This window comes from Ixodes scapularis, unplaced genomic scaffold, assembly GCF_016920785.2.
Source record: "Ixodes scapularis isolate PalLabHiFi unplaced genomic scaffold, ASM1692078v2 PGA_scaffold13__105_contigs__length_92229423, whole genome shotgun sequence".
Taxonomy (NCBI): domain Eukaryota; kingdom Metazoa; phylum Arthropoda; class Arachnida; order Ixodida; family Ixodidae; genus Ixodes; species Ixodes scapularis.
In genome coordinates this window covers 64411191-64429326 of record NW_024609839.1, presented here as the reverse complement: position 1 = coordinate 64429326, position 18136 = coordinate 64411191, and the positions used below count along the sequence as shown (strand labels likewise).

The window sequence follows — 18136 nt, the reverse complement described above, 5'->3', positions numbered from 1 at the left end:
TTTTCGTTCTCACACACTTTCGCCGTTTGGCCGCCGGCGACACTGTTAGCCGCGGACACGGTGGCAGCGGAATGATGCAGCCTTTCGGATTCCCGTCGAACGAACGCTATCTGATTCCTCACGCCGCGCGTTTAGCCCAGCCGTGTGCTCACCTAAAGAGCTTACACCGTGGCCCGCAGGGGCTGTTACAGGAGTGCAACAGTAAACAAAACAGAACACTAGGTGATAGATATAAAGGCACATTTTTGAAGACTACAACTCACGAAAGACTAGAGTACGCTATTTTGTTAAGTGACGCAAATGAGCGGAGTGGAATGTATTCCCCCTCGTAAAGTATTTGGCCAGACGCAAACGGCGAAAAGGGTGGGAGGCCGGAGAGATGCACAGGAGAGGAGGTTCAGATAGGCGGTCGCGCGCTTCGAATTCCCCGTTTATCTTGCTCTAGGGTGCCTACATGTCTGTCTGTCTGAGGTTGAATACATTCATTGTTGCCCTGGACGTGCCAGCGCGTGACGCTCTCGCGGACTCGGTGCGTGACTTGGGCGGTAAAATGGCGTCTATGCATTAGCCAAAGCTACGCGCTCGAACTGAGCGACACCAGATTGCGAACGCTTCAAAATGCATAAAAAACGATTGGGCTGGAAAATGGCTGAGATGTCACCACTCAAGCCAAAGCGCGCGTGTGTATGAAGGCACTCTATCTTACTCTAAAGTCCCTCGATAAAACTCACGTTTACAAGTAGCGCCGACCATTGTTGTGGAAACGCGAAAAGGCACTTGCCACGGGCGGGTGCTCCGCCGCCATTCGGTTCCAAGAGCCGCTCATTTCAGTGTTGCGCTCCATTTGCTTCCAAGGGCCGCTCGAGACATGGACCTCGTGCACTGACGCATTTGACGCTACTTGCGAAAAAAAAAACGCAAACAGATCGAGGGGCTTTATCTTGCTCAAGGTTTGTACGCCACGTGTCGCGAGAATCGGGAAATAAAACAGCGTGTCTCAAAAAGCTGGCCATGCGTGGTCGGCTGAAGCAATCGGACTAGCTTTTCTTCAGCGGGGGTTACCTTACACCGGTAAGTTGTTGGTGCATTACACACGCAGTTTTACGATAACAGGAATCGATCAACAATTCTCTTCCGACGGTCACCGAACTGAGGAAACGATGTACTTCGTTCGTTGGTCGCGGCGGTGGCTGGACCCCATCGAAATGGAGCGTGGTGTGCTCCGTGCACTTCCAACCTGCGGACCTGCACAGAAGCGTTTCAGGCCGAATTGTCGCCTGAGAAGTAATGCCGTCCCTTCGATAGATTTGCCTTTCCAAATAAACGACATCTCTATGATTTCGCACATCATATCAATTATAATTACATCTACAGTTGTTTATTACTACAGAATATTCCATCAGTCACCGTCGACGATGGAAAAGACTGCACCGTATGTAGTCTTACATATTGTGCGCGGCATGAAAAATAAACTGTGGTTTATTTCTGTAGTGTGTTAAGGTCGTTTTGAAACAGCTCCATGCGCCGCTAGCTGTTTTGTATTCGCAACTTGAACGCCCTATGGGTGGCAGGGCTGTAGTTCCAAGATGGCGGAAGAGACGGTGATATAGAATTTCCAGGGTTTCCCGTGCGCCTGCTCGCTGACGCTGGTCAGCGCGCTAAAAATGATTTATTTATCTGCAAATGCGAAGCTGTTAGGGAGGGATCATATGACAGCTGACGGAGATGTCAATGCACGTTAGGAAAACGAGCATGCTGATATTTAAATGTTGCTGAAACCCGCACTTGCGAAGCTTTGTGGTGGGCGAGCGCGTTTTAGGCACCGGCCAGGTCATATTCTGCCACAAACATGTTTGTGGCAGAATATTTTTGAGGGAGATGAAGGTATCACGCTTTCGCTTTGCCTGGCCATCAGTGCTCTAGAAAGTGAGCCGCGAACGGTGAGCGTCAAGCTTCGGAAGAGCTGCGATCAGAGTATTGCTGCCTTCGTGTCACAGGCTCACAACTCGCTGCTCACCGCCTCGGTTTTAGTGTATTGCAACCCGTGATCAAAATGCTCTGTGGTTATCGATAAAAACTTTGTTACCGCAGGCTACCGTGCGGTGTAGCATTACAACCGGTTTTATCGCGCTGCGCCTTTGAAGTGCAATTTTCAGCGCGCGCCAGGAGCGTTGCTGTGCTCATCTCTAAAGAAAAAACAAAGGTTGTAGTCCTTACACTCCTTTTCACATATACGACACCCCAAAAACTTCAGTTCGCCGTGCAGCGCGCCGACGTCAAACTGAGGGCCCTAACCTTTACGAGAGGCTTGATGACGGCACAATATTGCCACGCTCGTCAGCGAGCGACCGCGCGCGTGGCCTAGTGGTTACCGTGCTTGACTGTCGTGCAAAAAGTCTGGGTTCGATTGCAGCCAGTGGAATGCTCTTTTATTTGTTCTTTCATTGCGTTCTCGTGAGTTCGAGAACATTCAAGTCAGATCGAGTTCTGAATGTTCCAGTCGCCGAACAATCTAGGCCGATTGTTCCAGAACCCAACGCGCGTACATAAGGGACTCCGCGTGCTGATCTGCAGTCAGTTTTCGCCCAGCGTTCGACTCTGCTGCTACGCCGATTTCGACGCCCGCGACGCTCCGTTATTATCTTTTGTACCCTTTTGTTTTTTGGCACAAGTACGCCACATTAAACGTTTATTTCTTTCTGTTTATTTATTGTTTATTGGCCACCACCCGTGACATTTTGGTGGAGGTGCGGGGTACCGCATGCCCGTGCAGCGTTCCCCTTCCAGGACCCGCAGTGCAAGCCCGACTCCAAGCTCGCTGACAAGACCACTCAGCGCGGAACCTGAAACTCGGACCAGCCGCCGCACCAAGGGAGAGGATCCGGAGTACGGTTTGCTCCTGGACAAACCCAAGCCGAAGAAGACGACGATGGACAACCACTCGCAGGCCCCCGCCGCTTCTGCCGTCGTCTACCTACCCGTCGCTCCTCGGACACCGGCTCCCTTCCACGGCGAAAGCCACGAAGACATCGACGACTGGGTCCAACAGTACGAACGAGTGGCCCGTCATAACGGGTGGACACCGGAACAGTGTCTGCAAAACGCTTACTTCGCCTTGGAAGCCACCGCCCGGAACTGGTTCGAGAACCACGAAGCTTCGATCACTTCCTGGGAGCAACTCAAGGCTGAGTTGCTAAGAACGTTCACGAACCAACAACGAAGGGAACGCGCGGAAGAGCTTCTTCAAGCGAGGATTCAAGGCCCTAACGAGAGCGTCGTTAGCTTCGTGGAAGATGTCCTGCGACTGAGCAACCGCGCCGATCCTGAAGCATCCGAAGCAAAGACGCTCAGAGTCTTGATGCGTGGCGTCAAAGAAAACATTTTCGGTGGTCTTGTGCGGAGCCCGCCTACCACCGTCGAAGGCTTCATGACGGAGGCCACCAACATCGAACGTGCCCTTCAAGCACGAGCCACCCACTATCACCGAGTTCCCGGCGTCGGTTCCTTTTCGCCTTCCGGCTGCAACACCACGGACATCCGCGAGATGATCCGACACGTTGTCCGGGAAGAGATCAAGAAACTTCTACCTGCCGCCGCAAGCCCAGCTTCGCCCTCAATCGCCGAGATTGTCAGGGAAGAAGTCCAGCAAGCGCTGCAGCCTGAGGTTCTCGTCAGCACCGCTCCGGAACCACCGACGTTGAGTTACGCCGCAGTGGCCCGACGGCCACCGCCTCCTCGTCGCACCTATGACACGCCGCCCCGACGTCAGTCTCCTGCGCCGCAGCACGACCGACGCCACGACGACCAGGTCCAGTACGCCTGCCCGGAGTCTCGCGCACCCCGCAAGACCGACGTGTGGCGAACGCCCGACCGACGCCCTCTGTGCTTCCATTGCGGGGAAGCGGACCACACCTACCGCCGATGCCCATACCGACGACTCGGGCTACGCGGGTTCCACCCGAACGACCCGCGCCCCCGTCATGGTGAACGCCCTGTCGAGATCGACGAGTACCTGCGACGACCTCAGTCCCCCGAGCCTGCGTCCCGCCGAGAGTTCCGGTCGCCGTCACCGCGACGTCCAGCTTCGCCGATGCACCGACCACGACGTGAAAGCCTGTCCCCCCTCGCTCCTCGCCGGGGAAACTAGGCGCGGCAACCCCTGGAGGTGGAGTTGCCGAAGACGACCGACGCCAAGATCCTCCACGAACGTCGGGGGGCCCCCACTCGAACGCTACCAGAGACCAAAACGACGCCGCTGCAGTGGTGTCCAATAGCCTAAACGTCATCATCGACGGCCACGACGCATCTGCACTCGTGGACACCGGAGCAGACTACTCAGTCTTGAGTGAGAGGCTCTCCCGCCGCCTTCGAAAAGTCACGACGCCGTGGGATGGACCTCAAATACGAACCGCCGGAGGGCACCTCATCACACCCATCGGGAGATGCACTGCTCGAGTCGAGATCCGCGGTGAAACGTGCCCTGTGAAGTTCATCGTTCTACAAGACTGTTCCAGAGACGCTATTCTCGACAGGGACTTTCTGTGTGAATACGGCGCCATCATCGACCTTGGTGAGAACAGATTGACGCTGCGCAAGCCCGTTCCGTCTTCAGAAAAACCTCAAACAGCGTCAGCCGCCGTCCGAGTCGCTGCCGACCACGTGAACCTGCCGCCGCGATCAAGTGTTGTCGTACCCGTAGTGGCCGATGTAGCTACCTGCGGCGAAGTTGTTCTTGAAGGCAACCTTCAATTACTCCTAGAAAGAGGAATAGGCGTCGCAAGAGGAGTGGCTGAACTTCAGGATGGGCGCACCGTGGTCTTCGTGACAAACTTTCGACAAGAAGCGCAACACCTCACGAAAGGTGCCGCTGTAGGCCACGTCGAGGAAATTCGGAACTCCGCCGAAATCGCCGCGATTGCTGAAGAATCATTCCCACCTCAGCAACACATTACGGCGCCAGCACAGCTCGACATTGACCGCAAGCTTCCAGGCCCGAAACGACGGCAGCTAAGTGACCTTCTCACCGAATACAGTGACTGCTTCGCGACGTCGTCGAGGGTGCGCCAAACCACCATTGCGAAACACCGCATCGTTACCGAGGACGACGCGCGCCCTGTGCATCGATCGCCGTACAGAGTCTCCGTTAAAGAAAGGGAGGTGATCCAGGAGCAAGTCCAAGAGATGCTGAATGACGACATAATCCAACCCTCAAGCAGTCCGTGGGCCTCTCCAGTTGTACTGGTTAAGAAGAAGGACGGAACGCTTAGGTTCTGCGTGGACTACCGGCAGCTGAACGCAGTGACGAAGAAAGACGTCTATCCACTCCCCCGCATCGACGACACGTTGGACCGGCTGCGCCACTCCCGATACTTTTCATCCATGGACCTGAAGAGCGGCTACTGGCAGATCGAAGTCGACGAACGGGACCGAGAGAAAACAGCTTTCGTCACGCCAGATGGGCTGTACGAGTTCAAGGTGATGCCCTTCGGACTGTGCACGGCTCCAGCAACGTTCCAGCGTGTCATGGACACCGTACTGGCAGGACTGAAGTGGCAGAGCTGTCTCGTCTACCTCGATGACGTCGTAGTGTTTTCCAGCGAATTCGACGAGCACTTGCGACGACTCCGAGCAGTTCTCCAAGCCATACGGACCGCCGGACTCACCCTGAAGCCGTCAAAGTGTCGGTTTGCCTATGACGAACTAAAGTTTCTAGGTCACGTGGTTAGTAACGAAGGCGTTCGCCCCGACCCAGAGAAGACTCGCGCCGTCGCAGCATTTCCAGTACCGACAGACAAGAAGGCCGTGCGAAGGTTTCTTGGACTATGTGCCTACTATCGGCGCTTCATCCGGGACTTTGCAAGGATTTCCGCACCACTCACAAACCTTACAAAGGACGCCGAGAAGTTCGAATGGACCGAGAAGCAGCAGCAGGCATTCGACGAGCTGAAGCGACGACTGCAGACTCCTCCTGTTCTAGGACATTTCGATCAAGATGCGGAAACCGAAATTCACACGGACGCAAGTAACGCTGGACTTGGCGCGGTACCGGTTCAAGTGCAAGACGGCACCGAGCGAGTTATCGCGTACGCAAGTCGGACACTGTCCAAGGCGGAGAAAAATTACTCCACGACTGAGAAAGAATGCCTTGCTGTCGTCTGGGCAATCACGAAGTTTCGTCCGTATTTGTACGGGAGCCCGTTCCGTGTAGTCACGGACCACCACTCGCTCTGCTGGCTTGCGAACCTCAAGGACCCGTCAGGACGCCTCGCTCGATGGAGTCTACGGCTACAAGAGTTCAGCATGACTGTGGTCTACAAGTCAGGCCGCAAGCACAGCGACGCCGACTGCCTGTCCAGAGCCCCCATCGAAACACCTTCCGGCAGCAGCAACGCCGAAGACGACGAGTGCTTCCTAGGTGCAGTGAACACCGACGACATGTCACGACGTCAAAGAGACGATCCTGAGTTGCGCGCGCTAATCGAGCACCTCGAAGGACGAGGGGGTACTGTCCCCCGTGTCTTCTCGAGAGCCCTGCCGACTTTCGTCCTCCGACAAGGTGTACTTTACAAGGAGAACTTCGGAGACAACAGCACACCATGGCTGCTGGTAATCCCCACCGACCTTAGAGCGGAGATCTTCCAAGCCTGTCACGACGACCCAACGTCCGGACACCTTGGTTACAGCCGTACGCTGGCCCGAATTCGTGAAAGGTATTACTGGCCCAAGCTGCCGAAGACCGTTCACTTTTACACACGGTCCTGCCACGAGTGCCAGCGACGCAAGAAACCGCCGACGAAGCCGGCAGGTCTCCTGCATCCGATCGCTCCCCCGACCGTACCGTTCCAGCAGATCGGAATGGATCTACTTGGTCCTTTTCCACCATCGACGCAAGGAAACAGATGGATTATTGTCGCCACAGATTATCTCACACGGTATGCCGAAACGAAAGCCCTTCCTGTAGGGACTGCTGTGGAAGTCGCCAAGTTCTTTATCGAATCCATCGTCCTCCGGCACGGCGCTCCCGAAGTTTTGATCTCTGACCGTGGATCATCGTTCATGGCCCAGCTGACGCAAGAAATCCTTCGTCTCAGCCACACCAGCTATCGGCGCACAACGGCGTACCACCCGCAGACCAACGGGCTGACGGAGAGACTCAACAAGACCATCGCCGACATGATCTCCATGTACGTCGACGTGGAGCACAAGACATGGGACGAGGTGTTGCCGTACGTCACATTTGCATACAACACGGCCGTGCAAGAGACCACCGGGGTGACACCCTTCCAACTGGTTCATGGTCGTAAAGTAACGACAATGCTGGACGCGATGTTACCCCACGAACCGGCTCTCGACGGAAGCGACGACGCCCAGGTGGTTGCCCAACGGGCAGAAGAAGTCCGCCAGCTCGCCAGACACCGTATTCAAGCCCAACAACGTGCCGACACTGGCCGCTACAACCTTCGTCGTCGGGACGTCCACTTCCAGCCCGGAGACAGGGTGTGGGTGTGGACACCGATCCGCCGCCGTGGTCTCAGTGAGAAACTCCTAAAGCGCTACTTCGGACCCTACAAAGTACTTCGTCGACTCGGGGATCTGAACTACGAGGTGATGCCCGACGGAACACGGACTTCATCACGCCGCGCTCCCCGACCTGAAGTCGTCCACGTCGTGCGCCTCAAGCCGTACTACGCGCGATAAGACTGCGAACTGTGATCTTGTGCACCGCTTGATAGGATTGTGTTTTGCGAGCCTCCGTAGGTTCCCATTTTTTTGTTTGTTTCGCTCTGTTTTGTTGCCTTTTACGTGGCATCGAGACGATGCCTTTTTAAAGGGGGGAGTAATGCCACGCTCGTCAGCGAGCGACCGCGCGCGTGGCCGAGTGGTTACCGTGCTTGACTGTCGTGCAAAAAGTCTGGGTTCGATTCCAGCCAGTGGAATGCTCTTTTATTTGTTCTTTCATTGCGTTCTCGTGAGTTCGAGAACATTCTCGTCAGATCGAGTTCTGAATGTTCCAGTCGCCGAACAATCTAGGCTGATTGTTCCAGAACCCAACGCGCGTACATAAGGGACTCCGCGTGCTGATCTGCAGTCAGTTTTCGCCCAGCGTTCGACTCTGCTGCTACGCCGATTTCGACGCCCGCGACGCTCCGTTATTATCTTTTGTACCCTTTTGTTTTTTGGCACAAGTTCGCCACATTAAACGTTTATTTCTTTCTGTTTATTTATTGTTTATTGGCCACCACCCGTGACAATATAAGATATTAAACAGCTAAAGTATGCCTCAAAGAATATCAGAAAAAAAAAGAACAAAAGGTTTTGCAGTAGGAGCAAAAAAAAAACGGTTACTTTTTTGTACAGCTCGGATATCAAGCCGCTCGTGAAAGTTGGTAGCGTCTGTTGAACGTCAGTGCGCTGTACGTCGAACTGAAGTTTAGGGGTGTCGTATGCTATGCTAAAACTGCTTACATAACGGGCCTGTTTAGAGGTTTTATTTATTTCTGTATCAAAAATAAATAATTTAATATACCGTACATTTTGTACTTTGTTTTTTGCAACGTTTCGGCCCCTCTCGCCAACACTGCCCGTTCTAAGCTCTCGTCATGAATGGCTGGCTAACACAGACGCGCTTAAAAGGCTTCGAGCATTTCTTTATTTGCTTTGTAATTACATGAAATCAAGAACGGGTATTTTGTCTTTTTAAACTGTCTGGAATAAATGGTTCTGTTCCTTGTAACGGCCTTAAAACGCGAACCCATTCCCGATGTGTATTGCTTGGCATACCGTTGCGCGACGAGTTTTCTCCTACTTATGGCAAAGAATAGACTTTTCATAGACCGTACGCTAGAGCACTTCATTATTAGCGCGAGCGTTTGTCGTCACGTTGAGGACAGATTGAGCTGGTGGACATCCCTGTCCTTCGGGCAACGCTGTTGCAAGGCGGAGCACAAACATTTCTATCTTAACGCGCGCACTTTTTTTGTCAAAACAGCTTCGCGCATTGAAGCTGACAGTCCCTACAACCATTTCCACGCCGCCGTCGCCGCTGCTGTCGTCCCCGCTCCTCTGGTTCTCCGTTCGTCCGCGAGAGGGCGAGCGGCGGGCTGGAGTTGCGAGTAGTTAGTAGCCAAAGCGTGGCGCCCTACTGTTCCTGAGTGCGTGATGTGTTTTACAGGGCTGGGCCCGTGCATGAATGTGGCAGGGGAAGTGGAAGCGGTAATGTATCAGCTATTAGTGGTGTACATTTCAGCACTCGAGGTCCAGAATGCTTCAAAGAGAAAGCTGTTTGTTTTGTGCCATATATGAAAGTTATTCTGAGCACCATTTATCATCCTCACGATTTGTACATGATACCGGTATGAATTTAAAAAAAAGAAAAATATTCAAAAGCATGTACCAATACTATTTTAGTGTAATGATGACAGGTTACCAGTAAGCTCTATGTATGACTATGTTGCAACAAATTCAATCGCACTCAGGTTGCAGATAAGCCAACAGAGGCCAGCTGCAGTGAACCGGAAAAAATGGAAATTCTCGGAGATGAGACTGCCTCAGTTGTGAGTTACATATTTAAAAAAAAATGCAACATTACCATCATCTATCAATTAGCAGTAGATTGGAAAAACCAGCCTAATTAACCTTCTTTCATCATGTCATGGCTTCTGCTCCCCATATGCTCACATGAACTAGCAGTGATGAGTCAGGACATACTGAACCTGCATTAGTCAAAGGAATGTGTTGGAACCTAGACATATATTAACTTGGGAATCCATTCTATGAGCATTATAAAGCTGCACTGATGTATGTACACACTGTTTTCATTTCCAGCAGAATTGAATAAGCTGAGTTAATTCTTTATAGTTCATCCAGCTTTTTTCCAAACCTACTGCAGCGGCCACTGACGTTTCTAAGCCATCGACAAGTTATGTAAGTATGCATTTTACATTGAGTGCTTTAAAGCGCAATTCTAAAAGTTGAACGTTCTGTGCCCGAGCAAGACATGGGAGTGCGTACCATTCTGAGAGATGCTCCTGAAAGCGAATCCTGACCAAGATAGGTGGGTGGGCAGGAATTTTAAATGGAGAGAGAGAGCTCAAGTGAGGATGCAGGCGAGCTGGTTGAAAACGGACGTCTTTAATCCTGGAGAGTGGGGAAAAAAAAACGACACTGCAACCCGAATCTCCAAAACACAGCTTAAGTCTATTAGACAAACCACGTTCCATTCACCCAGTGTGAAAATGGTTGTGTTGCGGCTTTACACAATAGTTCTGGCACATGTGCCTAGAGAGTAATGTTTCAACTGCAGTGTTAGAATGTATTTACCTCAATTTGTGTTTGAATCAACAGACTCCAGTTACAGTGAAATGGAAGAAATGGAAATTCTTGAAGACGAGACCAACCTCGCTGTGAGTACATATATTTCTAAAGGAGTACTTTTGTTGTTTTAACGATCTATCAAGTAGTAGAGCACCAAAAGCAGCTTTAATTAACCTAATCCCATTATGTATAGGGCTTTTGTACACCCACCATAGAGCTGTCATTGCCATCAACAAGCATGGTAAGGGAATGCCCTCAATCTACGATGCAAAAAAACTTAGCATGTTTTACTTATAAGATGCACAGCAGTCGCCTTGAGGCAGAGAGAGGTGTACAAAGCTGGCATCATCCTTTTTTTTTTGTTATGTGATAATTTCTAGGGCAATGAGACAGGTGAACATAGAGCAATGCATTGTAGGAATGCATGTTAAAAAATACCGGCAAATATTATCGGTTTAGGAGTATGACGAAATCTCCTGCCCATACAAATGTCTGTTATAGCTAAAAAAATTGCAAGCATAGCTTTACTATACCACAAGTAAAATCCACACATTAGTATGCAGTCATCACTAATGCTGGGAGAAATCGCACGACTTTGGTAGATTCAGTGGGTTCATAGACGCAAGCATAGTGCAATGGTAAGTATGGGACGTAGCAGCTGCTTCGCAAGGAACTCAAATTTCTCTCGAAGACCACCTCCAACCGAGAGGCTCAGCACACCGCTACAACAAATGGCTCTTGCACAGTAATACCAGGTGCAATGCACGGCGACTTTCAGGAGCCAGATCTGACATCAGCTCGCTCAAACGTAACCGGTCAAAAGCGTTAATCTTTTACTGATATGAATGTTTGGGAGAGAAGGAAAAAATGGATCACTCTCTTTTTTAGCATGTGAGGAGTGGTGGCGATAAAAAGGTTAATTTTTTTGTTAACAGTTAATGCCCAACTTTGCGCACCCTACCCAGTGGATCGAAAGCGTCTGCAAATATTAGGAGAAAGGTTCTTCTCAACGTTTCTTAGAATATAATCTAAGAAAATATATTTTAAAATAAGAACATAATTTAATCCCAAGTCAACAGCATTTTTTGTCTTAAATAAGGAATATAAATTTTGGTTTCTTTCTGTGTGGAGGTGCATTTTTGTTTATCCAATGTTTTCATTTTCATGAGCACCCAATTAGGTGATCTCTCATTGTGGTCTCCAGCTGTTCTCCGAGACCAGTGCAACAGACATTGACCCAGCTGAGCCATCAATACGTTCGGTAGATAGGCGTTGCATTATTACTGCTTTGACTGGCTAAGACATCAAAGTACACAACTCCTAAAGTTGAACTTTCTGCATCTAAGCAGGACCTGGGAGCACAACACACACTCCGGATAATGAATCCTCAAAGACGGAGGGTGGGCGAAATGTTTGAATTCTTGGAGCTAGTTCAATTCCAGAGGCTTTATTACGGATCACATGTTTTTCTTAGCTTTACTTGGTGTGCATGCACATTGACGTTTTGTAATTATCGTGATTTATTTACTACCTGCAACCACTAGAAATAAACGACGATTTTACCAACATAAACTTTTCTCACAAATCAATAAATATTCTTAATTTCATATTTCGTTTTGTACTTTGTAAAGCATGAGTCTTTGAAACTGACTAACACTATCACGATGTTTACAAGGGCTGCTATGCATACATAATTGCAGTGTATTCTATATTACAGTCATATGTGGATTAAGGTACAAACGCTTTGAACGACTTTTTTCACATATAATTATTTTGAAAGCAAAGAGTGTAGGTTTGGTAAAATCTATCTAGTTACCAGCTCCGGTCGTTTCTGTTTGACGAAAATTGGTTGATTACAGCAACTTGGATGAAAATCTTGCAAGTTGCGTTGCAAAATAAACTAAATGCTTTGAAAGAAAATCCACCTCCACAAAGACAGCAAGTGTGTTCGATATATGTTGCTGGTAAAACCCACTAAGCACCTACAATACGTTTATTCTGAATTGGGGCACATCTACAGAAAACACAACAAACTTCTAAGGCTTCCATCCCTAGATGAGGGATTTCGATCTCGCATGACTGGCTGCATGAACACCCTAGCTATGTGACTTTTAAAGTTCTCGTCAAGGGAGCCTGTTAAGTTCTGACCAATGAGGATGACCACTAACTGGACACAGAATTAAGGTAGCCAATGATTATGTGTAGTACCTGATGACACAAATACAGACTATTCAATAGTACACGGGCAAAGGCAGACGTACCTTAAAGGGCAACTCCGCTCAAAGATCTAATGGAAAAAAATGATGGACAAAAGTTTAGTGCGACTAAGTACAATCATAGCCAATTCCACGTGTCGAGGCAACCTTTTTAGCAGACTTAGGGGGTAATAGTTTGTCAGCCAACAACAGGAAGCGTGACGTCAACTTCGTGTCCTCCCGCTTTAACGCAGGTATTTCAGCTGGTGACGTGTACGGGGAGGTTTCTGACTGCTGCAAAGCGGAAAAAGCTTGATTTATGACAGACGCTGCTTGGCAAAGGCACAATGCGGAAAGGCAAACGTGTGCTGCGCTTTGTTGTTTGTACAAGTGCTAGCTTTGAGCATCATTTCAAATCATTTCTTCAGCAAAATCTGAAAATGCAGGCACTCGGCACACTAATAAGTAATCCAGAATGGTCCATACCCTGAGGCGGCACGAAACTGACGACAGCAGCAATGTCGCCATTGAACACTTCAGGCCAGTTACACACACTGCCGAAAAACAAATGATATTGCGTGATTCGGCGTTGCTGTCTAAGAGCTCAAAACAGTTATGAGTCATGACCCAAAAATTACAAAACATTGAGGGGAGTTGCCCTATAATCTGCTTGCCATTGATAGCCGGTCGCATATTCACCAGAACTGAGAGCGTTTGCTCTAACGTTGCATTTTTACTCGCCGAGGGCCTATGAATATGTAAGAAAAGCCTTCGACACGCGCCTACCACACCCAATGATAATGACCAAGTGGTACAAGACCATCAATGAATCCGCGGGTTTTTCTAAGGAAGCACTTGCTGATCGGCACATTAAAGTATCTCATAATGCAACAGCCGGGTACCCGACATTATATAGTCTGTAAGTAGATGAGATGGCGGTGAGAAGCCCCACCGAATGGGATGGGCGGAAGTTGCATGGCTATGTTGACATTGGCGGGCAGGTTCATGGTGATGTGCTGCCAGTTGCTAAATATGTGTTTGTTGTCATGGCTGTTGGCATTAACGGCCACTGCAAACTTCCCGTCGGATACTGCCTTACAGATGACCCAGGGGGAAAGGAACATGCTAACTTCGTGAAGCAAGCCCTCAGGTTAGTTCACGAGTGTAACGCCGAAGTCGTGTCACTTACGTGTGACGGGGAAGCCGTAAATATCACAAAGCTGCAAAATCTGGGCTGCAGTCTTGACATCGAAAATCTGGGAGCGGTCATTCCATACCCGGAAACTGAAGAGCCCGTCTTTGTTTTCCTTTATCCATGTCACATGATAAAATTGTTGCGAAACTGTCTTTGCGACAGAAAATCTATTGTAGATGGAGATCCGGACACCATCCAATCAATACTCATTAAGGACCTTTATGAGGTGCAGAAAAATGAAGGCCTACATCTGGCAAACAAACTGAAGGAATCGTATGTCCACTGGAAAAGCCAACCAACCGCCGGTTCTTCGTGGCTTGCGCTCCGGCCGTGTTACTGGCAGGACCGTTTTCAAATTTTCTTTTTAATTTAGGGGCATAAAAGCAAATGTGAAAACGTGTTACGGACGTAGCTTTAGGTAGTGACCATGGTGGAAACGACGAGGAGCAGAAAGAACGTAAACGGGGCGCAGTGGTTTCTCCGGTGGTGGTGTGGCGGGCGGGTTTCTCTTCGGTGCCTTCAAACTACGATGTAGGCTTCGAACTGTGTTTTAATTTTGATCTTCGACGATACTGGAAACAGCGGAGATGCCCGGTTGCTGGACGATGGGTGGGGGGTACGCCGGTTGTGCACTTGTGCGTGTGCTTGCAGGGAACTTATCGCTGTGTTTCTGACTGCAACCGAATTGAAGTATAAATTACTTGGCATCGGCGTGCTAGATGTCGTTCTTGTCGGCAAGGGAGAATCGCACGAGGCTGGGTAACGACAGCTACCACGCCGCTGCCACAAACTCGCCTCTGAGAGCCTTTAAACCGAGGATCCTATAATTCAATTGGCTGATTCTATTCACATTCTAACCAACTTAACCTCTCATTGACGCGGCATCCTAATTTTTTTATATCACATTTACCAGCAGTTTTGTGGTTCATCCGCAATAAACCAGAAATGTCTACAGGGAAGCCAATGTCAAGTTGACTTTTTGGTTCATATTTATTATGGTGCTTTCTCGTACTTTTCTGATGCTGCTACTCCCATTACATAAAGCTGAAGACTTAATTGTTAAGGCTTTGGTGGATTTCATCCCCTTGCTCCTTAAATCTTTTTGGAAAAATTGTGATTCATTGGAGCCTTTACAGTGATTCTTGTTTGTGTGTAAGGGTAAAAAGGTCTGGGATGAACCATGCAATTTCAAAGGCAAATTTGGGGTTTTATGTGACTAAACTGCGAGGACATCTGGCATACCCCAGCAGAGGACTGGGGATTAATTTCGACTACTTAAGGATCGTTTCACGCGTGCAGCCGAAAGCTCGTTTACACGGCGCCTTCTTCACAATAAGCCTCCGTCGTATTGCGGGCACCTCAGCCGGAATTCGAACCCGCCACCTGGGGATCCATAAGCCGGTGCTTTGAGTCGGAGCTACCGAGGCGGCAACATGCATAATCAACTGGTGTTCTACTAAATACTCAAAACATGCTTATTTGTGAAGGTAAAAAGATTGAGTGCAGCAAGTGACAAGTAAAATCATGAAAGCAGTTACAAACAACGCTGCCGTTTCTAAGAATTAGCCTACATTGTGTAGTGTCGGCTTACCGGCGATGCAGAAATACAGCCAATACAGTGTACTGCACTAAATAGATTTATCACCGACGGCATATTTTACTTGCTTTACCACAGAGTGATTTTGAACTTCTTAACATTTTCACTGTCATTTTTAAAATCTTAGAAAATCTACGATATGCAAATATTGGCAGACTTCTTTTTTCAGCTTCTTTCTCCAAACTGTGGTTAATATGCTTACTGTGCTGCCTCTTCCGTATGCTGACAAAGTAGTGCAACACATGAGCAACTGTCTCTTCTTTGTGTTCGGCACATGGAGATGTTAGTGTGCATACATCAAAAACGCCCTCAATTGTCTCCCAGTAAACAGTCTGACATTCTGCATTTTTTAATAAAAAAATTCCTGTTTTCTTTAGCAGGATAAACAAATTTTGGTTTGGATGAACTAGTCCTCCCCTGTTTTTGATGTTCGTCAACGATGCCTCAGCGGATATGTTCGGCTGAATTCTGAAAGCAGAACGGCATGTGGAGCAGCTCGTCACCTTTCTCAATTTCTCGCTAATGCCACAGTATACAATCTGCGGCATTAGTCCCTTCAGAATTTTTTTCGCTAAAAAATGTCCTCCCACTCCCCGTCATCAACGGAATGAGATTGTCCAGTTTCTTCTTCACCTGGTAGAAGAAGGGGGGAGATGACCTGCTCTCATCATCTGTGCAGATGAGGGCCTTGAAGTCCGACGAGACAAGTAAAGGTTTTTCTCTTTCGACCACTCTGCAGTTTCCAAACTTTGTAGGTTTCAGGAGACCGTAGATACTCAACGTCTGGTACAGTTGCAGATATATCGGTCATTCTGATTGCCTGCCATTCTGATCTTTCCAAAGAAACGTTCAATAGGATCCTGGTTCATCTTGCTTGTGACGACGAACCTGAAGTTGTGCTTCTCCAGCAGGAGCTCAGAAAGTTCCCTCGTAGATTTTAAGATGACACGAAGTCCTTCTGACGTGCTCTTTGTTAAGAAGATGTCTTCTATATGGTCGCACCACTCTTCAGTTCCTTTTCCCAAGTTTCAAGCCATCTTACACCACGGTTCAGGACAGCAAGGTCCGAGGTGGGGGGGGGGGGGGGGGAGGGGGGGTGTCCAAGGGGCGCGGTGATCAACTGGGTGGCACGTTACGCTTGTCGAACAGTCGAGCGGACCAGGGCTAGTCGTGCGCAGGACAGCAGCGTGGCAAAAGAAAGGGACTTTTCGTGTGAGCAACAGCTCGCGGTAGACCGTTTTTTACCCAGTTTGTCTGGAATCGAATATGACGAATTTTTTACATATCCGTCAGCTCTGAAAACCTATTTGTCTTATTTAAGGAGGACCTAAAAGCCTGGTGCAAGAAGGCATCAGGCTTCCTTCAACAGTGATCTTCCCTTAAAACTTTGCGTGCTTCATTGTCAATATGTTAGAGACAGAGACATTTTTTGTAAACACGACTCAAAGCTCAAGACGGGTCATAACAACAATGTTTCTGGAGTGTGTTGGTAGCTGTATGTGCTTACGTTACACGCTACACGCGTATGTGCTTACGCGTGTAGCCTGGAGTTGGAACTATAAAGCACGTTGCCCTCTCACTCAGGCGTTCAGGCGCATCCCTTGAAATGACCAATTCAATCAAAATATCGCTGCTGTCGCCACGCTGATTCTCGCAGCGGGTATATAGTAGAAAATACGGTGAATGCAGCCTCACAGCACTTTTCCCCAGGGTGAACATTCCCAAAGCCCCTTTTCGCCCTGGTGCAAGGAGGTCAGGTTACTTAGAGTGTGCATGAAGGACAGCGGCCGCACATGATAGGCTGGTTATGGAGAGCGGCAGCATGACGTGACACCTAGCAACCGAGGTGAAAGGCCGACCTACAAAACCATTTTCCGCGGGAGAAGAGGTTTCCTCCTTGCCACCCAGAAAGGAGGAAACCCCTTCTCCTTTCCACGGAGACTAGCTTCCGGAGCCGCCCTTTTCAGGGGAGGAGGAGGAAGGAGTGCGAGAGGGGAGGGAGCGAAGGTCGTTGGGGAGCACTTTTCTACCCTGCGGAAAATGGTTTCGTAAGTCGGCCTTTAAGGGGAAGGGAGGGGGGGGGGGTGCGGTGTTAGGGCGTACTTGGTCCGCCGGTGGGGCGCCGCGAGGCGGCGAGTACGGGTGACCCGAGGTAGGTTAATATTTTCTAATGAGCTATCCGCAAATGCCGGTCTGATCGTCGGTAGGTTCGCAATGACTCTAGCGATCGTCTGTTTGTGCTAATATAGTGACGGCCTGTGCACGTGTTTTCCTCTTGGCACTAATGGTTTGGCAGCGACCTTGAAAAACAAACAAGAGTTTTCCGAATGGAAGGCCGCTTTCTGAAAGTAGAACGCAAAGTAGTATTTAATACCTCACCCAACATGGCGGCTGCTTAGTGGTTGGCTCCCCATTCGCTCGTGTGACCGCGAGGTCAGTTCTGTCACGCCGCGCCTATGTAATTTGTTTTCGTACAGCTCAAAGGCACTTAAAAGGGTTCCCGCTCACGTATAACAGTCTATAATAGGCTTATATACTTATAAAGTTGTCTGGTCAATAACAGAAGCATATTTAGTTAGGTGTCTAAACCAAACTTTTATTTAGATATATTCAAATCATTAGGAAATCATCGAAATCACACAACTGGCTTAGTTATCTGGTTGTTTTCTGCTCTTGGTGGTACTTCGTGAGTGAAAATATTTTGGCATTCAAAGGATTGTAGTTTTCGTAAATAAAGGAAAGGCGCAGGACAAACTTCGTAAAGAATTTTACTACAATAAAGGAGTGGCTTTACTAAAACATGTAAACTGATGATCTTCAACAACTAAAGCTTTA

General features: G+C 49.1%; 1 pseudogene; it reads left to right on the top strand.

Moving 5' to 3' along the window:
• Positions 1–1021: 1021 nt before the first annotated feature.
• LOC120845217 lies at positions 1022–10611 on the top strand (annotated as a pseudogene).
• The last annotated feature ends 7525 nt before the right edge of the window (positions 10612–18136 follow it).